Below are 23,394 nucleotides of genomic sequence, written 5' to 3' on the forward strand. Positions count from 1 at the left end.
GTTATTCAAGTAATCAAAATCAACAAAATACAATCATTTACGGGATTGAATAGAGGACCCAAACACTTTAAACGAAATCTCGTCATCCCGTAGGGCTCTAAAATAGTAGTTCCCAACACAAGGGACATGGGGAACGCTACAAATGTAATTATGTATTTTGTAAATTGTGAACCTAATAGGGTGCAGCGCTACTCGGGCACTTCCATGATTCAATTTGGCATGGGGGTTTTTCTCGGCAGAATTGTTTGAAACTTTGCAATAATAAGCATTTTAATACGACGCATATTGTTGCCAGCTCAGTAGCTTTCAAAAAACCCCACTGCCGAAATGAATCAAAAATGCCAAGAATAGGATCCGAGTCCTGAACTTTTAATTTCTGATGTTAGCAACCTACCATCAGTGCACCAGTATCCGCTCAAGTTCCAGTAGCCCGCTCACACCGGAAAAAGATAAGTTTAAACAAAGTGAATATGCAAACTATAGCCACTAGATGATTCAAATCGACAAATTGTATTATAGTTTGGACAATCTTTTGCGTATTTACTCAAATTACCTTACTTTTCAAACTCGAGAGCGGGCTACTGGAACATGAGCGGGTACTAATATGTTGACGGTACATAAAATTTTGATGGTGGAAAAAATCTTATGTATTTGAGGATACTGCTTCAAACCCCATAGTTAGAACGAATATGTTGAAAGTCAAATCAAATTCAAAAATGCCTAAAGAATATAAAGCCGAAGGTTTGAAATTTTGAGGTATCCGGGAAAAATCCAAAATTACGGAAATATGAAAACAGTCTTTTACCGGGGTCTACCCCGTTTGGTATACAGTCGTTTGGCATAATAGCCGTTTGGCGTAATGCCATTTAACATAATCGCTATTTGGCATAACAGCCGTTTGGCATAATTGAGAAAAACGTTGTTGATAAACTGCTCGCGATCGTACATTCTGCTGTTAATTCTTAATAGGACATATTGAAGATCTTCATTTTTAAAAGAAACCAACATCTAATCAAGTTCTTTTGCAACTGCATCATACATGTTTCCCGAGGTTATTATGTCCGGGGTATTATAGCGGTATTATTATTCAAAAAAAAAAAAAAAACAATTGTGTCCAATGCCTAAGATTTGCCATGTTATTTGAAAAAAAAGAAGGAAGATGATATTTTTTGACGCACATTATGGTCCCGGATATTACTGTACCTTTGTAGTAGCTTCCTTTTCAAATTATGCGAAACGACCATTATGCCAAGCAACTATTATGCCAAACGACTGTATGCCAAATGGCATTATGCAAAACGGGGTAGACCCCTTTTAACTGACGCCCTGATGTAGATCAATCAACGGGTCAGATATGAGACCAGTCTTTACACTCTTCGTGGGCCTTACAAAATTAAACCAAGGATTGTGGCCCGTGGGTCGTATGTTGGCCATCCCTGCTATACACTCTAGAAACCTCCGTCAGAATTTTAATTAATCGTGTGGAGAAGGAGCGGGCTAAGCACAATATAACTTGACTGGCATCTGAGCTAAGTGCTCTTTAGATCAATTATTATTATTGTTGCAAAATATATGTGTGAGACGAAGGGGGGGGGGGTGAAAGATTCGTTCCCACATCGCGTTACTTGCTGGCTGACTGCACCGGCCTAACAAACTCTTGGAAGAGACCTGCCTCCAACTTCTAGGGAAATAATGCTTACTACGCAGTTTGGGGGGTTTGTGTGCCTGTGCAAGATGGAAGGCGGTGCTCCTTCTCGTTCTTCATTTCTCTCCCGGTGCAGAACAACGCATATAGAACCGGTCAAACAGCTTCTGAGCTCAGTCGAGCAAAATGGAATTGTAGTTTTGCGCTACAAAATAATAACACACAATAGTTTCACTTTTCATTCTACTGCTGCTGTTCGTTTTTTATAAGTCCACCTCGACTCGGAATGCGTTCAGCTGTAGGGTAATTGCGAATTTTTCCAATGTTTTTCAGCGAGTGCTCCTTGGAAGCCAGATCGAGTAGATTTGTTTTCCCTGTTGAACGAAATGTAGCAACTTTCGGACCAAAACGAAAAATATTATTACAAGTCCACCTTAACGCCCCTCTCCCCCTCTCTATTGGTTTGGACCTATTCCTCTTTGCCAATTCCACCCACATATGGGCTAGTTTTGCTAGCAAACGAACGCGCACCAGAATGCAATACAGACTTTTTCTCGTCGCTTGTTTTTTTTTATCTGTTTCCATTTGCAAAATAATAGCACCAGAATGCGAGCCGCGTTGCCGTCTTGGTCGATTATCGAGAGAAGGCTAACTGCGCAATTTCGATGGCGGCGAGCGAGGAGTGATGATGCTATGGGCCGATGCTTACTGGTTTTTCGCACATGTTGACTATTGCGTTCAATTTGGCGTTCGCGGATTGCAAATATTATTTTTTTGGAATCATGAATATTCGAGGCTCCCCATTGTTCAATTATCGGCAGTCATCCATTGAAAACCAGTTTTTCATTCAAATTTTAGGAATTCAAGGTATATGAAAGTAATTTCACTGCATAAAAGATAGCAAGTGCAGTGCAGTTTCATGAAACTAAAGATTTCTAAAATTAATAGAGCTATCTAAATGCAGTTACTAAAAAACATAATTAGCATTAATTAGCAGATTTTGAGTTTCAGTATATTGATTTCCAGGATCCTACGTCATATTAAGATATGTTTGAATAATTTAATATCAGACATCGTGTTTTTCCAATCAGCAACTTGCTTTTAAGTGCGGTTTCCGATGTGGTTAAATGGTAAATTGAACTGTCGATAGCTTGATGAAAAGTTGCGTGCAGTAAAGCGGATTGAATGACAACCTAGCTGATAAACGCCTATTGCACCGTTTTGAGTCGCGGTTATAAGTGTTTCAATTGTGGGTTTCGCATATTTGACATTTAGTTTGAAATTTTAACTATAATATGAAATTACTAGATAAACATTTGAAAAAGGCACATCGACTTATAGATAATGGCTCTGTAAGGCGCTGTTGGGGCCAATTCAACTTTATCATGCTCAATGATACCACTCACAATCAGGAAGAGCTAACACTAACCTACCTGATAGTGGTATTAGTTTGCGTGGGCGGCTCACCAGCAACGTTTCCGGAAAAGGGCTCAATACCTCTTGAGTCCTTCTATAATGTTTGTCCAGATTTCATGGTAAATTTTGGATTGCATGAATGATTTTAAAGTAAATAACGGCTATATTACAGCATTTTCAAAGCCTCAACAAACGTGTCAACTACATGAGACCGGATTTTGGTAGTCATCCAATACGCCTTGGATGTTCAGGTTATGATGATCTACCGATTCTACTACAGTCTATACTTATACAACTATGGTGATACACTTTCGTTATAATTCATAGAAATTTATTATGTATCGGAAAGCTTACTGTCATGAACAGGTATAGACAATTTATGTTTAGATCTTGAATATATAAAAGAATTTTTGTTTTTTTTTTCTATCTTTATTAACGAGATTTTTAGCCCTAGGCTAGTTCATCTCGGGACCAACGGCTTTACTTCCCTTCCGAAGAAAGTCGTCACTGATTTTTTTTTGTGGCTATGTCGGGGATGGGATTCGATCCCAGGTCCTCGGCGTGAGAGGCGAGTGTTCTAACCACTACACCAGGTCCGTCCCCATATATAAAAGAAGACTGAAAGCAGCAAACAAGTAAAGGTAACTTTACAATTCGGTTTGAACTGGAATTTTAGCAGAATTTTTAAACAGGATAATCTTTTAAATGTTGGATTGATTGCATGGAGGTGCAAAATCAAAGTGAAATTCTAATCTCTTGAAGCTGAACCCCAAAAAAAATATCTAACCTCTTAAAGTCAAAAACTATTGCACGTTTGAAAACAAGGATTATTGTGTATTTCCCTAAATTTGTTCATTAGATTAAATAATACCATTTTTTTGAGTTTTTAGAGATTGAAACTTTTTTCAATTGAAACTGTCGACCTCAAATTCATACGGTAACAGTTGTTCGAAGTGAGTAAGATGGACGGTACTTCGTTCATCGATTGAATAATATCCAATCTTGATGGATTGTTTCTCTTTTACACTACTAAAAAATCGAAACAAAATCCGGTCGGTATTAAAATGTAGGTACTACTAAGAAATACATGAACTCATTCTTGAAAAACCACCAGTTTTTCAACCAGGAGGCTGGCAGACGTTTTACATAAATGCAAAACTATCTAGAGCGAAAGGGATAGTTCGTTTGAAACAAATCCCTGAACAAAATTGATGTGAAGTAAATCTTATGAACAAACATTTCCCAGTAACACCGATTCATCAACTAAATAATCTGAGCAATTGGTCATCCAGAAATTTAGAAAATTTTTATTCATCATGCATTTATCACGTTCTGTATCGTAAGGGCATATTAAATATAATGTCATTTATTTTCCAATTGTTTTTTCGAAGAAGCAAGCCCAAGCTGTGGGGGCCTAGACTCCTCTTGCCTTATGTACACCAATGCATATTACTAATTTGAAAGAATTTTGACGATGTCCGGAAAATAACTCAAATGAAAGTAATAAATACCTTTTGATAGCTCGCTCAACTCTACGGCGAACCCAGTATCGCGAAGGTAGCTAAAGCTGGAAGGATACGCTGGGCAGGGCATGTTGCAAGAATGCCGAACAACAACCCTGTAAAGATGGTGTTCGCTATGAATCCGGTCGGAACAAAAAGGCGTGGGGCGCAGCGAGCTAGGTGGATTGACCAGGTGCACCAGGACCTGGAGAGCGTGGGTCACAGTCGAGGATGGAGAGAAGCGGACATAAACCGAGTGAATTGGCGAAATATTGTTGGCGAGGCTTTATCAAGATAATTGATATAAGCCAAATAAGTCGTAAGAAGTAAGCGGATTCTGTAAATCTTCTAAAATTGATCGTTAGTGAATATTATAATACAACCATCAAATACAACTTTTTTAAATACCCGCAGCGTTTCGTAAACATTGACGTACCGTTCTAATGGCCAAGAAATTGTCTAAGGTACAAACATATTCTGAACGGTTGTGTTACTTATCCTCAAATTTCGGTTCCCGCTTCTCCGAAAAAAAAACCATTACACTGCGTAACTTATTTTTGTGTAAAGCACCAGAACACCGCTTTTTTATTTAATTAAGGGTTGCTCAAACCATTGCAGTTTTCGAAAATATTATGGCATGTATAGTTTTTGAGATACTGGCTGTTGAAAATGCATTATTTCTCGCTTACTTTTTCAAAACGACGAAAGTGGGTCTACCACAAAAGGCCGAATCACAAAAGGCCGAAAGCACAAAAGGCCGAAAGCACAAAAGGCCGAAACATACAAAAGGCCGAATCACAGAAGGCCGAATCACAAAAGGCCGAATCACAAAAGGTCGAATCACAAAAGGCCGAATCACAAAAGGCCGAATCACAAAAGGCCGAATCACAGAAGTCCAAAATTTTAAAATAAATTTTAGTGGAAGCCACAAACATTCAGCACATTTTTCTACAATAATATGGACATTTTACAGTAGAGTAAGCGGGACAAGATGCACAAGTAACATTACTTGCCTAATAAGAGTGTTTGATTACTGTTTTTTGGATGTGTCAGCTGGTCTATTCTTAGCTGACACACCTAAAATCAATTCTATTGAAGCTTAAGTAGTCGTACTGTTGTATTTTGTACAACATAAGTGTAAAAACCCCGCGAAAATTGAAAGGGTATACAGTGCTTGCTCGATTTTGGCATCATGCCAAAAATTTTCATGTTGCCTACATTGAACCGTTCCAAAATTTAATGATTGTTTTCATTGAAACTTGTACCACCGTAATAATGACCACGAATTAACTTTACCTATTTTGAACATGGTAAGCCTTAAGAAGGCCCACAGAAACATTGAAATTGACAGGATTTTTGACTGACCATGATCCATTTTTGTGTACATGGATTTCCGTGTTGCCAAATTCAAGCCGAATTGAAATCGAACGGGCATTGTACGATGAAAAGTATTCTTAGTACACTTAGTATTGTTATGATCACTTAAACACTTGTTATACCCTATCCCAGCAATCATTCTCCTGCTTGTCGCGTAAAAAACTATGTTGGCATTATACCGGGCAAACGCTTGCTGTCCGAACTCGCTGTCGCTCGTCGGTCCTAAAAATGGAAAAACTTCCTCTGTTTGCATTATACCAGGCCAACGCCTGGATTTGCTATTTTTGCATGACACCGAATAGATGCTATTCACAACCTTCAGATATCGGAGACTTCGGCGGCCTTCTGCCGCCTCAGCTCCTCTATCCTCAATGCGACTTCGCCGCTTGTAAGTTTTGCACTATTTACTGACATGACTGCATTTAACAAAGCATGGGCTTGTTTTTTTCATATCCAAGCTTTATTCTTTAGGTTTGTAACTTTAATTCGGCCTTTTGTGATTCGGTCTTTTGTGATTCGGCCTTTTGTGATTCGGCCTTCTGTAATTCGGCCTTCTGTGATTCGGCCTTCTGTGATTCGGCCTTTTGTGCATTCGGCCTTTTGTGATTCGGCCTTCTGTGCATTCGGCCTTTTGTGGTAGGCTAGAATGTATTCGGCCTTTTGTGATTCGGCCTTCTGTGATAATCCCACGAAAGTAACCTTCACACGGTTTTGAAAAAAATAATTAAAAAGATTCACAACTAAGCTAAATCTATTTTAAAATGAATATTCGATTACTTTTTCAAATCGACGTAAGTAACTTTCATACGGTTTTGAGGAAGTTAATTAAGAAGAATCACAACCTTTCTTCTAAAACTGTTTTAAAATGAATCTCCTTTTTAATATTTTTTACGGTGTATATCACTTAAATTTTGCATGCAATCAGCTCGCGTTAAAACACTAGGTAGGTCCTATCATTTCCCACAAGAAATGTATGACAAAATGATTAATCGTTTCAATCAGTTACTTACAACTAGAGATGTACCGAATATTCGGCCGGCCGAATATTCGGGCCGAATACCTCGATTATTTTGATTTTGCCGAATATTCGGTCTGCCGAATAATGACTTCTGTTATTCGGCCGAATAGGCCGAATAATGACCGAATAGTAACAAAATTAACCAATTAAGAAAAATTAAAACCAATCAAAGAATTTACAGTCGAAGCTTGTTATAACGACATTGCAAGGGACTGTCGTAATAGAGAAAAGTCGTTATGGGGAATAATTATACCATGAAAATTTGTTTCAAGGGACCGAAAAATGTCGCTATAGAGAGCTTTTGTCACTATAAAAGTTGTCGTTATAACAAGCTTCGACTGTATTTAAATGATGATACATTAAAATTTTCGTTTCTTGCATTCTATGAAAGAAGTTTGATGCTAAATATTAAAAAATGAGAATTTCTCCGATCTATGGCATAGAGGTGACTACGGTGCAGCTCAAAACATAAGGCATTCTCTGCAAATGAGCCTTAAGCTAACATTATTAGCTTTGCTAAATGTGCAAATATTTCGCTAGACATTTGTATGGTTTGAGACACCTGTTCACGCTCTTCTTTATTATGCTAGTCAGTGGTCCGCAGTCTGTTTCTTCCAATTTCTTTAAAACACTTCCAAAAGTTGGATGAAAAATCTAGTGACGTATATTGGGTTATTCTTTAAAAACATGAAATGGAAAAAAGTGCTAGCAATAGAATACAGATCCCTTACTTTAGAAATACGAAAAATCTTTGAAATTTACTATTTTTCGATTTCTACAACCGGTTTCAAAAGCTCAAGAAGACGATCATTCATTTTCATTCATAATCCGTTCAAATTTTCACTGTAGAAGCTTTCCCAAATTCAGCAAACTCGTTTTTTTTTTCTTTTATCCAAGATTAAAAATATAGTTTTAGAAAAATTAGACGAATATACGGGTGTTATTCGGCCGAATATTAAGATTTTGTTTTGCCGAATATTAGGTCATTATTCGGCCGAATATTCGTTTGGCCGAATAATAATTTTCCAACTATTCGGTATTCGGCCAAAGGCCGAATAGTGCTATTCGGTACATCTCTACTTACAACGTTTTTGTACTAGTGTAAAATCGACTCAAGTAGTGTTTTGTTTTGATTCGTGGTTAACTTACTTTGTCTCCCATACAACGGAGCGGCGAAAGTAGCGGTTAGGTTCCGAAAGTGGAGAATCTTAGGGGTCTATTTTATAAGTCGAGTCGATCAAAATGGCTAGACTGGAGTCTCTGTCGACCGAAAAATTCGCTCGACTGAGCTCTGTCACTCGAGTTTTACGACAGTTGTCACTCTATGTGACTGGATTACTATGAGAGTCGACGGGTGACATCTGAAATATGCATGCTTGCTTTGATCGACAATGAATACATACGAGTCACATGAATCTGCTCGATTTACAAAATAGGCCCTTACTTTCGTCGTTTTGTAAATCCGGAAATAAAACGTTCTAAAAGTGAAAAATCGAGTTGATTTAGAGCGGAACGTGTAGAATTTCGTCGGCGAAACACGTAGGATTGATAAAGAAAGTTTGCAATGCATGCAATAAGCTCGCGCTCGCGTTTTTGTACCAGTTTAAAATCGACTCAAGTAGTGTTTGTTGAGATTCGTGGTTAGGTCACATTGTCTCCATAAAACAGAGCGGTGAAAGTAGAGGTTAGGTTGCGAAAGTTGAAAATTTGACTTAAGTCGTTTTGTAAATCCGGAATTTAAACGTAAAATCCGAGTAGGCTTAGAGTGAAATGTGTAGAATTTTGTCTGCGGAATACGATGAATCGATAATGTACGGTCGTTTACTATGAGATGGGGCTGTTTGAAAAATTTTCGAGATTTAACGAATCCAGTCAATTTGCTTGCAAGTTTACAAGGTTGTACTGTGGTCACAGAAGTCAAACTATATGTGCTGAAGAATACTTATCACCAAAGTTCATAATACTCGATGCTGTTTAAGCTTTAGAAAAGTTTTGTACTTTTCCTTACAACAGAAACGAAGAATTTGGTATGGAGACTGCATGAATAGCATAGCATAGACTGACTTTGATCCAAATGAATAAGGGATGGGACTTTCCGCGTACTCTCGTAGTGTACATTTTAGCTTTATCAATAATATAAGATTAAACAATAACGGTGCTGGCCAGGTCCTTACATTTGGAATGGGAAAGGAATGTTAGTGCTTAATGATTGATGCTTCTTCTTTACTTCTTGGTTGACCGAGAACCTCCACAATCACCATGGGAAGAGTATTCATCAGTGAGTGAGGAAAAAGATCTGGGAGTCGGTGATGCGATCCATATCAGATCAACGTATGAAAGCGTATGAAACGTATGAAGTATGACAATTGCAGGGTGTCCATCCATCCGGAAAATCCGGGAAAATCGGGGAAAACCCGGGAATTACAAATAACCGGGAGAAATACGGAAAATACCCGGGAAACTGTAGGACACACTGGGAAAAAGCACTACAACATTTTACTAAGGGGTGCACGACTGAGTGAGTGCTAGAAAAACAGTTAACGGTTTCTTGTATATTTTTCGCCAAAAATCGTTCGTTTCAGGAAGAGATCTGTGGCCTATTTTTTTAACAAATTTTATCGATTTTTTTTTAAATATTTTGTGCATTTTTGGCAGAAAATATTAAGCACATTCATAGGAGTTTATAGGAAAAATCATTGAGAAAGTGTTTAGCAGAGTACTTAGCCTTGATGAGATGTTTTATGAATTTCCATTAGGACTCATGGCACATTTTTGATTACATCTTTTCTAGAATCCTTATTGGAATCGAGGCGATAATTGACCAGTTAATTTAAGCTTTTTTGGAAGATCATTGAAAGAAATTAGTATTCAAATGAGATTTTTAGTGGATTCTATAAAAGAGTTTCGGCGATTGTTTCTAGAAGTTTTTGACACATTACTAGTGATTGGAAAAAAATTAGCTAGAAGATTTTTGAGAAATTTCTTGGGAGATTTAAGTAGTTTCCCAATTAAATTCTGGACACATTAATTAAGAATTGCTTTTAGCGGATTCCTTAAGAAGTATTGTTTTGATTACTAACTTGACTAGTCCATGATCTATGAAAAAGTCTTAGTGAGGTTCCTGACGAGATTTTGCATAGATTTCTGCAGATTTACTGCGAATTCTTCCTGACATTCTCAGCGTATTCCTTGTGAGATCCTTAAGGAACTCATGGAGAGCTTTTTGATGAATAGATAAATAGCAAAGACCTTTAGGTATTCTTAGACACATTTTTGATTTTTTCTTGACCGCATTCTTGGCTAAATTTTTAATGGATTTCTGGGATTATACTTGTTTGGAGTTATTATATTCTTTGGCGCAAGCAAGCAATCAAATGTTTTTTTTTTTGCTTTTTGGATCCAACGAGAATTGCCCTAGATCAAGAATTTCTCCAGGAATTGCTATAAACCATGTCTAATGCATAATTTTTAAGGCATTATTATTAGAGGATAAGTTGTCCATTAAAAAACATTGTTGATTTGTTGAACAATTATCGGAATTAAGATGCACATAGTATTTTTTTTATATAATTCCAAAATTTCTCCAAATTTCCTATGAATTTTCGTGGCTAGCATCCACCGCATTTTGTTCCTTTCAAAAGGTTATTTCTACCATGCCCAAATATTTTCTTCAATTCCAAAATCCAATGCGATGTTTTGACAACAAATTAGAATTGATATATGCTTTAAAAATGGTCTAAGAGTAACTACAGCAAAATATAAGTTCTGACTATTCACGTTGCGTAAAACATCTTTAGTGTTGGTCTTTTAGATTTTTAAACCACAGTATTCAAAATTTTCTTTATTTTTCATAAAGTACTTAGATTAAGTATTACTATTTTGTATGACAACACGAAAAGTGTGCAAAATTTTTGATTAGTTCTGTATTACCTATTTAACATTTGGCATAGACATGAAAGCAGCTTGCAAATTTAAATAATCTACTCTGTTTGATTTAATATTTATGAAACTGCAATGCAATTGGTAATATTTTCCAATATTAGACAATTTATAGCATTAAAAAGAAATAGTGTTCTAATCTTATCAATCTGCTTAGAGCATTTGAGGATATTGCTTCATAATCCATAGTTTGAAAACGAATACTTCGAAAGTCAAATCAAATATGTATCAAAACTTTTTATGTAAAATTTTCAAACGATATGAAGTCGCAGAACCATTAGATCACCCGGTTCAAAACTTTCAGGTATCCAGGAAAAATCCGGGAATTGGAAAATTGATTTCGAATGGACCCTTCTTCATTTTATTGACAGTTCGTTCTGGTTTTATTACTCTCTGTATTTTTGGCAGTATTTCGTCGAACGCGACTAATTAACTCCGTTTTTTGAATGCACATCGTTCTTTCCAGATTATAACCCTGTCATTGAAGACTGTTTTTGCACCTTTTCGATGTAACGTAGCACAATCATTCACATGTGAACGTTCGCTGAAATCATAGAGATGGGGTACACAATTCTGTAAGAATCGTCTCCCATGCGTTGATTTTTTTAAGGAGCGAAGGCTGGACAGATCTGCTTTGCAGATGACTAGGAGGCTCTCTTATGTCGTCGTTTGCATTTTACGTTGTAGTGCTGCACCGAAATTTTACTTGTTTACTGTTTTACTGAAAACACAGAGTCTTCTTAAAGGTATATTTGGCATCAGAAGGAACGACCTGGTTGATAAACTTACAGCCCAATGATTGAAGCTTACGAATCGGGCTGTAAAGAACTTCTGTTTATCTCAAGATCAGATCTGAAGAATGCTAGTTTGAAGGAAATTCAATGCAGAAATACGCAGATATTTGTATGTTATTCCCTCTAAGTAAGACTGGATCTGTTTGCAAATAATACTTATATCTGGAATATCTAATCAAAGCTAGAATAGAACAGGACAATTTTTGGATCATTTAACCCCTGATCCGCAATTTTCATCCTTTCCACCAACTAGCACGTTTAGATGACCGTCGCGTCAACAACAAGTCAACTTGAGGCGGCAATCAGCAGAGCAGCAGTAGCAGCAGTAGCAGCAGTTGCGCGCGGGTAATGTGTTTTTGTTTTTCGAAATAAGCGAAAACGAGGTCAGTGATTTATTTTAAAACACACATCACACACTGCTTGGCTTTCTTTTTAAGTGGTCGTGAGCGATAAGGAACCGGCGGCGGCAGCGGCGTCAACACGCTGATTACACTTGGAGCACCCGTTCCGTAGATCTTCGGTGCAACACGCGAAGACAAAATGTGATGTAAACGCCTCCAATTTTGGAGCAATCGGCAATACTTTTATTAAATTAGGAGATTTCTGTGGAGTTCACAGTTACTCCATATTGCTTAAACAGATTAAAATCCTGACTTATTTCATTGGACTGTTAACTTCTTCTCAAATCTTCCCTTTTCTAAATGATTTCTTCATGAACCAAAGCCTCACCAGCCATACGTTTCCAGAGTTACGTAACGACCAATCAAACTATTTTCGATAGAGCACAAATTGATTATCAACGCCGTTCTGTTGCCGGTGACTCATTCTTGCCAAGATTAGCACCAAACGAGTTCGCTGAACCAGTTGGTGCTGGATTGTAAAAAAAAATCAAATCTCGCACATATGGTTGCCCTAACTCCCTCATCCAATAATGTGATCTCGTTTGGCGTTTGTTGTTGATGCTCACCGGAGCGTGCTGAATTTGGCCTAACGCGATCCATCAACCAGCCAATTAACTTAGTTCTGCTCGTTCTGCTAAAGTGAGCCCTGTGTTAGCCGGTAAATATAACAAAAAACAACGTGCATGATGAACTACCATAGAGTCGTCGTCAGGTATACCCCCCATGCCCCCTCTACAGGACCGAACTTCGTCTGAATGTAGTGGTGAGCGCTGAAGCTTCAGCGACTTCTTCCCCCTTTGGTGTTGTTTTTCGTATAGATAAATGAAAGTACCGAAAAATTATTCACTCCCTAACAAAACACGAACTGAGCAGCGATGACGGTCGATGCGGTGATGTTATTGTTGACAAATTTACTTTATTTTTTACCATATCGCACTTTGTTCGCCGATGGGGCCATCTATCACTCGTCGCCCAGCTTTGCACTACCTGTTAGGGTGGTTCGCGTTTCGGCTCGGTCCAGTGTACAGATAACAACATTTCACATTGAAGACTTGTGATCAATGGCTTTTCATAAGTTGCGAGAATCATTCACATTCGATATTTACTGATAACTGTTAAAGTTCATGTGTGTGTTTGCTAAAGTTCGGAATTCGCTGTTAAAAACATTATTTACTATCAAGATGGTCCCACAACATTTGTAAGGTTTCAAGGATTCTGTAGAAATCCATTACAAAAGAGTGGATCTTTTACTACAAATACCTCCTGAATTTAGCTAGAGTTCAGTAGTTTTGCCGTTTATGCGGAGTTTGATCTTGGAGTTTGCAAGGAATGATAACATCGTGTAAGGCACCTTTGTTTGTTTTTTTTTTTCTTTAAACAGGGGAAAATCTGCAAACAGACCCCCTGAGAAGGTAACTCAGCGTGGGGATGCCGCACCAACGACGAACCAGTAAAACCAGCCCATGTACTGTACTTGAGCAATTATTGTTGAATTGCTCAGGTGGTGTACAGAGTACACCGAAATTACCCTTGGCCTCAGACCCTCTCCTCTCTGGAATTACCTAACGGTATTTCTTCTGGGAGAGACCAGTGCATATAGCACAACATATATAGCAGAAGTAGCCTATGCAAACTGCTACATTGAATATCTTCCTTGATAATGAGCCTGATTGGCGTCATCCCGGCTATGATGCACACGGCCTCTTCAGAAACCGTTCGGTATGAACCTGCTACTCTTAACCATCCCTTTCCCATGGTAGCACAGGTGATCCACCGATTTTCGTCGAACGCTAGCTAAACCGATTTGGTACTATTAGCTCAATAATGATTGGAATAAATTTATGCGCTCATTTGTCTCATAAAACATCGAAATAAGTGACCTACGGGTCAAACTATTGAAAAACAATCATTTTTTTTAAAGCGATTTTGAATAATTTAGCTTATTTGCAACAACTTTTGTTCAAGCACTTTTTTAAGTAACGCCATTTTGACAGTTAAATTGTTGAACAAAACTGTGGGAAAGAAAGGGTTAAGCACATGTTCCTACACTTGCTTTCCACACGCTTTATATTTCTGTTCGACCAGATTGGTCCTCCTCACCTTAGTATGCATAGTGCCACTGTTAGACATCATCCTCGATAGCGCCGCTATAACCATAGATGCTCCTTTTACAGGCATATTGAACGTGGCTGGCGAAGCTGAGCTCGTCAACGATCATCACCGCAAGATGCCTAAGGGATCGCATGGACTCTATGGTGCAATCAGCTGCTTTGCAACTAGGACTGATTGCCGCTATTTCAGTAGACTTGCTTTCAAGTCTTTGCTGACATTGATTTTGCTCTTAACAAACTCGATGATGGCATCGAGTTGCTCAGCAGCTACTTGCATTTTCGGGAGGTACTCCCTATTGCGATCCATGGCCTCGATTAGTCCCGGGCCATAGAACACCTCACATGTTGCAATGGAGCGGCAGTGTTTGCCGTCGTCACAGTATCTAGGTTTTTGCCCACAATATTCTCACTTAAGTTGATGTTGGTCGCCTCCTTTCTTGGAGGGAACCTTAGCCGGTTTCTGATGGGTCCAGAAGCCTCTTTTTCACATTCCGCTAGTTGTTTGTTTTGATGAATCATCTCTTATGGGATTCTCTTCTTAAATTCTTCAAAAGATTCGTCTACCAATCCTTCCAGCAATTTTTAAAAGAATACCTAAACGAGTTTCTCCAGAGTAACCTAAGAGATTTTCCAAAGATTTTTACAGAACTTTTTTTAAAAAGACTAGCAAAAATTAATTTATGAGTTTTTAATTAAATTCGTTCTGAGATTTTTTTGAGAACCCTACAATAATTTATACGGCATTTCATCCACGTTCACTCCAAAAGATTGCTTGTTGTAGGATTTCCCCAGCATTTAATCCAAAATGACTGCAATTTTTACAAACAATTCTCAATAAATTTCTCGAAAAAATCCCCATGGAATCTTAAAAAGTTTATTTAAGGTTCCACATCAGTTGGGAGCCTTCCTTAGCCGAGTGGTTAGAGTCCGCGGATACAAAGCAAAGCCATGCTGAAGGTGTCTGGGTTCGATTCCCGGTCGGTCCAGGATATTTTCGTAATGGAAATTTCCTTGACTTCCCTGGGCATAGAGTATCGTCGTACCTGCCACACGATATACGAATGCGAAAATGGCAACTTTGGCAAAGAAAGCTTTTAGTTAATAACTGTGGAAGTGCTCGTAAGAACACTAAGCTGAGAAGCAGGCTTTGTCCCAGTGGGGACATAATGCTACGAAGAAGAACAGTTGCTACAACATCAATTTTTCCAAGAAACTCTTCGATTTTTAAATGATTTCGTCCGATGTTTTTCAAGGAGTTCCTTCACAGAGATTCAATGAATTTGTTTTTGTTTTCAATTATTTTAGCAATTAATCTAGAAAATCTTATAACATTTTGTCAAAAGTTACTATATAAATTCTTATTTATCTAGAATTACTTAAGAAATTTCAATAGTTTTATAAGATGTTACTCTAAGATTTGCTTTATAGAAATTCATCACGAAAAACTCCTGGAAGAATGCTTGGACAAATCTTTGAAGACTTCCTTGAGAAATCTTTCAGAGTTACTGGACGAATTTCTAAAGAAATTTAAGAAGCAATCACTGGAATAATTCCTGAAGCTATCCTTAGAGAAATTCCTAGTTAAAATCTCAAAGAAATACTGAAGGATAATGATGTATGAAATTCTGAGAAATCCCTGGAGACATCTCTGGAGCAGTTTTTTGTATTCCAACATGTTTGAAACATGAGAATCGCAGGAGAAAAACCTCGAATTGAGAACTTAAGGCTTTTTTGAAAAATATCTGAAATTATATACGAAGTAATTCCTGACGTAACCTCTGAAGTAATTTCTGTGGCAGTTTTTGAAAAAAATCAGGTTGTATTTTGAAACACCCAAAACAAATTTTTTGGAGGAATTCCTTAGGAAATTCTTGGAGTGATTTCATCTTCTATATAAATAAAAATGGAATGGTGTTTGTATGTCACGAAATGACTTGAGAACGGGCTTTAGGATTTTAAAAATTCCTCCATAGTAATGTTCCGAGAGTGAACGGAAGTGCTTTTTTTGTTAGGGACGTTTCATGGTGTTTTTCAACAGCCTTCTTGATGGCAAAACAAAGTTTGCCAGGGCCTCTAGTGGGAAATAATCACTAAATGATCTTTTTAAGAGAAATGCAAGCCTCTCAAATTAATTAAAATAACTCAAAATAACTCTCCATCTATCTAATCTGAAGAAATTTGAATCTTTGAGAAATACTTTAGATGAAATTCCTTGATAAAATCATTGAAAATGCATACAGTAATACAAACAGGTCGAACTCTTTTAACCGTGTTCTATGCGGAAATCTGGGGATCCAAGAGTTTTACGGATTATTTGTGTTAATTTATATGAGAATATATCTATGAAAGTACATATGACTTTTGTTACAACCATTAACACGATTCAATCAATTTGATATAATTTAAGGAATTTGGCTTTTTTGGAAGTCATATATCCAAATAAATTTGTACATTTGTACCCATGAAGCTGTCTAAGGTATCCAAATGGCTCATTGAAATGAATTACATATCTGCCATCTCTTTTTGTACTAGAAGAAAAAACTTCCAAGAAAAAGCAAACTGATTTACTTGAAAGTTCAGTTCACGATGATGGACAGAGCTCTAACAATCAAAATAAAATACACCATCATCATTAAATACAATTCATTTGAATAAAACCTAGGCTTGCTTTAAAATGTCTAGAAGCGTGAAAAGCTATTAAATTAAAAACAGTTCAAAAATGCCATTAGTTTGTTTGTTGTTATGTAAAATTAGAGTGTTTCTTGAACCTGGAATTATTTTGTAAAACCTGGAAATATCAGGGAATTTCATTTTGGTAAACGAGTAGACACCCTGAGATCGTTTCTCCATAAAACATGCTCGGTATTACCGTCGAACCTACGTGATGGATTATGTTTTCGAATCGTTCCAGACTTTTGAGGTTTCCGCCTATTCCAAAGATGTACTAGGGTTTCGTTCTACTTCGTCGTAAGCGCTATTATTCGTCGTATCAAACTTAAAATGTTCCACTACGGCGGGTATTCCAACTTACCTGCAACATAGTTTAATTTTGTGAAAGCTGTTGTGGTTCGTACACTTGTACACTTAAAATGGAAATCGCATGAACGAACACGATTTGAGAGAAATGGTTAGCAATCGAAACCAGTCACACCACTTTAAGATACAAGTTTATTTTCACAAAGGAAAACCTTTGTACTTCTTCACTGAAGGATTTCATTCCAAACACACGCCGTAAAAGTTCTATAATTCACGAAATTTTATGAAATTTCCTCAACGATCGCGTAAAATTGAGAATGTAAGCAAAGTTTAATCCGTCTTACTGAGGAAAAAAACTTGTTCGCATCAATGTGTGCGCGAAGTTCGGCGTAAAAAAAAAATGGTTCCCTTGATTGTGTTGTTTTCGCTGCACTTTGACGAAGCTCTGGAGCAACACTGCCCATAACTGCATATCAGTCACATTCGACATTTTTGACAATTTCATGTTAATGCCGGGGAGGGTCATTAAATGATGAATACTTTCGATCAACTAACTAAAATCTGTGATTTTGTTCTAGAAAATTTGAAAAAATACCAAGTTGTTTTGTCACATTGGTAATTGTAACCGCATAACAGTCACATTGAGATTATGCATAAGCCTCGTAATGTAGTAGCAAAGAAATTTCTAGCAGAATTATTTTCTGACTATGCACCCAATATACGATATGAGCTGTACACAATTTCAGCCTCAAATAAGCACTTTTGAGTTCGTGGTAATTTTTAGAAATTTTAGTTTCTTCCCATACTGCCATAAAATGCACACTTGGTACTCCATTCACTCAATGCCTACTTTTGTCGAATGTTACAAATATGCAGTTATGGGCAGAACAGTTCTGTATAAACTACTACCATGCCCACACAGTTACGAATCACCCACAGTGTCGGATCACTTTGGCGTTCAACATCGGATAACTCGCTCAAAACATAAACGTTGACGTAAACCATATTTTTCCCATGTTATTCTATTTGTCTTCTACTATTTGTAATGTTAAGCACAACATTCAACCGCTAAATAACGGTGTATTTGACAAATGTTTAGTTGGTACCACACAGCTATCATTATATGGTCGTTTTCTGTAAGAAGTGCCGTCAGCATTCATAAGCTTCCACAAGTGGTTACATTCAAATGTTATAGCATAAAACATGCTCGTTCGCTTCGATTTAGTGTGAATTCATCTTTAGAAAACAGTTTTCTTGATTGTTGATTCTAAATACCGAATATTAGCACTCCTAACTAGTGATCCATAATATGGACCAGGAAATGATTGTTTACCACGGTTATGGATCACTACCAAAGAATGTAGATTTCTACCATTTTAAGCATTGGATTTGACATTTCCAGACAATAGCACTAAGGATACAACTAATACAACATCAAGGTTGGTAAATTTCATTTTTAGTATACAAAAATGGGTGGAAAACTTGGTGTGGAGCGAAAACAGTTCATGCCTCAGTTACTACAATGCAGTATATCACAAAAAAGGACATTTTACCCTTGTTTCTAGCTCTAACAATGCTAGTTTTTTCAGTAATATGTGACACATTGTTAACTTTCCCCTAATCATACAATACAGATGCATTGAGTTTAAAATCTCTTGATTTTGCGCACTGATCCGTAATATGTCACAATTTGATCCATAATATGGTTTTCAGAAACCGATGCGATTTTAAATTTTTATGTAATCCTATGTAAATATTACACTCAAAACAGTTTACTAACCGAAGTTCCAATTTGAAACGATTCAATTCGTGCTTTTCAATTACAATTTTACGTTTTCCATGTCGTTTTATTGAATTTTATAGGTTGGACTCCACACTATTTGATCCATAACTGTGGGGTCATGGTATATGAACAACCATTTTCAAAAGTCGAGTCTAGTACACGACACTGAAGACGGCCTTACAGTTGAGGTCGAAATACGCGTATCTGTCAAAGGGTACAAACTCTAGTGGAATTAAATGGTATAGTACTAAATTCGGGTTTTCATCTACTTATAGGTATTCTACTAAACAGCTCGAAGATTTATTAACCATTTTCAATAAAATTTCTGAACATAATGCTGAACGATGAAGCAGCAGCAACTGATGGTAAATTCCCGGCAAAATCATCAAAGTTATTAGTTTTGTCAACCGCAATGTTCAACTAAACGATTGACGTGGACGAAAAAAGCTCACCAGAAACATTTAGTCGTAACGGATTCTACACTCCTCACAAACAAATGGATAACTCCAGAAGCTCATAAAAGCCAGTCTCTAAAATGGACCACCCTACCCATAATACGCAGCTCGGTCGGCCATAAAGGCGTGTTGTTTTCTTCCTGTGTCTCTGCAGCACGACTACGGTGCATGGTCCAACAGAACAACAGAACTCAGGCTCGCGGAGGATACGGTACGCGGGACCGGAGGCACGTTTTTTTTTGATACGGCTTGTGTGCGTTTGTTGGTCGAAAAATTAACGACGCAATTGGCCTGGCGGGTACAGGCGAACTCGAAGCCACTTTCTACAAATATATCTTTATCATATTGATGGTTATAATAGAAATCAACTTATTTTAATTCACCATGCGTCAGCCAATGTGCAGCAGCGGCAGACCGCGGCGTTGAACTGTGGCGGATCGACCAGCAACGTCTCCAACTGGCTGAGAATGTTCGAAGCTGGCGGATCGCAAGTCGGCTATTTTTAGGCAAAATGATGATATTCATTGAGCCGGCGACGACGTTATTCAACACACGGAAGTATTTTCAAAAATGACACGCCTAGCGCAAAGTTTCTGCACTGCTGGTCATTCTTCTCAAACATACGGGGTTAATATTTATCGGTGCTTATTTGTCACTATGAATAAGAAATTGTTAGTCCACGTAGCTCCGTCAGTGGATTTTCTCACCTCGCGTAGGGTATGAACTCCCGCAGCTCATGATGATGGTGTATGTTCATCATCATATTCGAGGCCGATGGGGCTGTTATATTTACCGGCAGTTAGCAATGGAAATTTCCCATCCTATGGACAGAAAACATTGATTTAGTAATTGTTCAAAAGCGAAAAGGTGGAGATTAGAATATTTGATTAAGGTTGAACTTGTAGCACCGCCCTTTGTGCCGCGCTTGATGCCGGACAAACAATAAACTCGTTCATAGATAGGATTTTTGTCAGCTAATTGTTTAGCCGTCTCGATTTCGATTCTATTTTTGGGCTAGTGAATGTTCATATATGTTGTGAAAGGGTTAGGAATTTATCATTCATCGTCAAGTATTGATGAACCCTCAATGTCACAATGGTCCTCCTATATGAAATTTAAGGACTTCAGGTAAGTGCTGGCTCCAGAAGCACGTTGCTCTGCATTGGGAGATTTGTGCCATCGCCATAAGTATCAAGCCTGAAGGATTTGGGGTGAGGAAATAGAGCCCAAGTAACATTTTAAGTTTTTTCACTTACTGCAAGCTGTAATGATGGAGCCAACCTTTTTGGTTACTTTCATCCATATGCAATCTTCAATTCTAGCTCGTTTTTAAACACCTTGCACGATTTTCGAACTTTGGCCTTCATTATAGCCCAAAATCTTTCCACCGGACGAATTTCTGGTGAATTCGGGAGGTTGGCGGTTTTTGGTACAAAAACAACGTTATTGTCTCTGTACCAATCCAACGTCGATCGCGCGTAAATGGCATGATGACAGATCCGGCCAAAATAATGTCTCGCCTCCGTGAGACCGCAGGAAGGGCAACAGACGCCTCTGGAGGTACCCGTCGATGATACCCGTTGTAATGGACGGTTTACTCAGTTTACCGCATTGGCATGTATTTTTAGGCGAATTTGTCCATTTTTTCTTCCTTATGTGTTCCGGAACATCGAACCGTGTTGGCAACGTAGAACTCCAGCCCCAGTATCTGCTTTGCGTCTGCCTTGATGTAGGTTTCGTCATCCATAACCACACATTTCGGTTTCGTTAAGCACTCTCGATACAGCTTCCTTACGCGGGATTGTTGATCACGCCGGTTCGGTGCCTTCCGGATCTTGAATACACGAAGCCCAGCTCGTTTCATGGTTTGCTAAACGGACCAGGCGGAACACTTGGCTTTCAGAGCCACGTCACGAATCGAAAGGTTCGAATTACGCTTGAAATAATCCAACAGCTTCCGGGCCTTCACAAGGTCAGCTGTCTTCGATTTTCTTCCACTTCCAGTCCACCGCTCGGTTGTCTGGGGCTCCTTAAAAGATTTTACCACCCGAGAGACAGTTGTATGGGTGATTCCCAGTTGTCTTCCGGTCCATCTCATGCTCGCAGTCTGATTTTCCATGACGGCGCGCCAAATTCTCCGGCGATTTTCTTTTTGTTTCGATGCCACAGACCAGCTGTGTAATTTGCTGGTGGTGTTTCTAGCCTGAGACCTTCAGGATTTCCAACCCAACAGTATTCTGGAAGCTGGTCAGAATTTGTCCAAGATTCTCGCCAAAATTTTATTTAGAAGTGCAGTATTTTACTAGAAATAAGGTATTCAGCTAGCGGATTTCATTTTTTTTCAGTACAGTATCTAGTACACATAACAAACATCTCTAAATCGCCAAATGATCTCGGGAATGTTCCTATGGCCAGAGTTTTTCCAGTGGGTCACTGGATCAGGTCGGGTGAAAATGGTGCTGTGATCCTGTGCCCCTGGAGGTAGGCAAATTACAAGCCAAAGATAATTTCCAGAATCGGCATAACGTGGCCATTATGGCATGGAATTTTTGGGAGAACGCATCAGTGTAAACCTTTTGAGAAACGTTTGAATTGCATAACCATGTGTCCTGCATTTGATTGATCTTACAAATGAACATTTTCGGATAATAAGAATACCGGTTTGTTCCAATTTCAAGCACTATGGACAAAACTAGATATGTTTCCAAGAGGTGCAAAACTATCTGCCAACTCGTGATTCGCATCGTGACTTATGTTTGGTGAGTTGGTGGAGAGATAGTTAACGATTAAGATGAAATATTTCTAGAAGGGTACTTAGGACTTCTTGGCAAAAATACTTGTTAGATTTCTATTCAGATTCATGTAAATTTTTTATTGAGATCTTTGCTGGAATACTGACGGGAATCGAGCCAAATTTAATTAAATAAAGTGATTACTTAAAAGGTTAGAATAGATTGCTGATAAGGTTTTTAGTGGATTCTAGAAAAGATTCTTAACTGTTTGCTTGAAAGTTTTAGTAGATTCGTATAGGTTGGCGAAAAGCTGAACGGAAAAAAAATATTTGACAAATTTATTGGGAGATGTACTGAAATCCTGGACAGATTCATTAGGATTTCCGTTTGGCGAATATCTAGGGTCATTGATTATACTGATTCCTGGTGAAGCCTTGTATAGATTACTAGTTTGGCTTATCCTAGATTTTGACAAGGTAGTTTTGGCCAGATTTTTGTAAAGTTCTTGACGAGATTCTTGCTCAAATATTTGATAGATCGCTTGAGAGATACAATTTTAGATTTATGGCAACTATTTTAGTCAACTTCATAGGAGAACAACAAATTGTTTTAGAGATATCGTTTCTGTTAAAAAGACTTCTTCTTGGATCCAACATGAGTAGACTAGTGCTCCAGTAGTAGACGTTCGGGAATGAACAAGGAATTTTAAACAAAATGGTAATTTTTTACATAAGTTTAACATTTTTCCCTCGGAACAACAACTAATACCTTTCGAATGAAGCATAAAGATCATCTCTGGGACTTTTCTTAATTTTTATACATTCATTTTAAAAACTGCTTCCATCCGTTGATCTACTACTGAAACACGACGGCAACTATTGGTGCAAGGGAGCAATTTTTTTGCGTAAACTTAATTATTTATATTCAAAAAGCTGAAATTTGGCAAATCAACTAAACTAAAGGCGATATATCCACCAAAAATAACACATGTCGTTTTTATCGAAAAATGTACGTTTTACCATAGTCCAATCTTACAACCATTGCTACCGACACCCTATAGTCCTGCAATTGTATCGGAGATCTTGTACCTGCTATAACTGAATTTCATAATCTCCTAACGATGTTGACCTAGACATTATTAGGTATCATTAGAGACCCTTCGCTTTCGGAGCAGACTGCTCTACTTTTTTCCGTTTGTTGTAGTTCGTGTGCCAAAATATTTTCGGTAGGTAATATGTTCAACAT

At 37.9% G+C, this 23,394-nt stretch overlaps 1 protein-coding gene across 1 annotated transcript in view; it reads left to right on the forward strand.

The window, feature by feature from the left end:
• LOC5565261 (MAP kinase-interacting serine/threonine-protein kinase 1) overlaps nt 1-23,394 on the forward strand; it is an 84,935-nt gene that overhangs the window by 49,494 nt on the left and 12,047 nt on the right. The window lies entirely within an intron of this gene.

Source organism: Aedes aegypti, chromosome 1 (genome assembly GCF_002204515.2).
Source record: "Aedes aegypti strain LVP_AGWG chromosome 1, AaegL5.0 Primary Assembly, whole genome shotgun sequence".
NCBI lineage: Eukaryota > Metazoa > Arthropoda > Insecta > Diptera > Culicidae > Aedes > Aedes aegypti.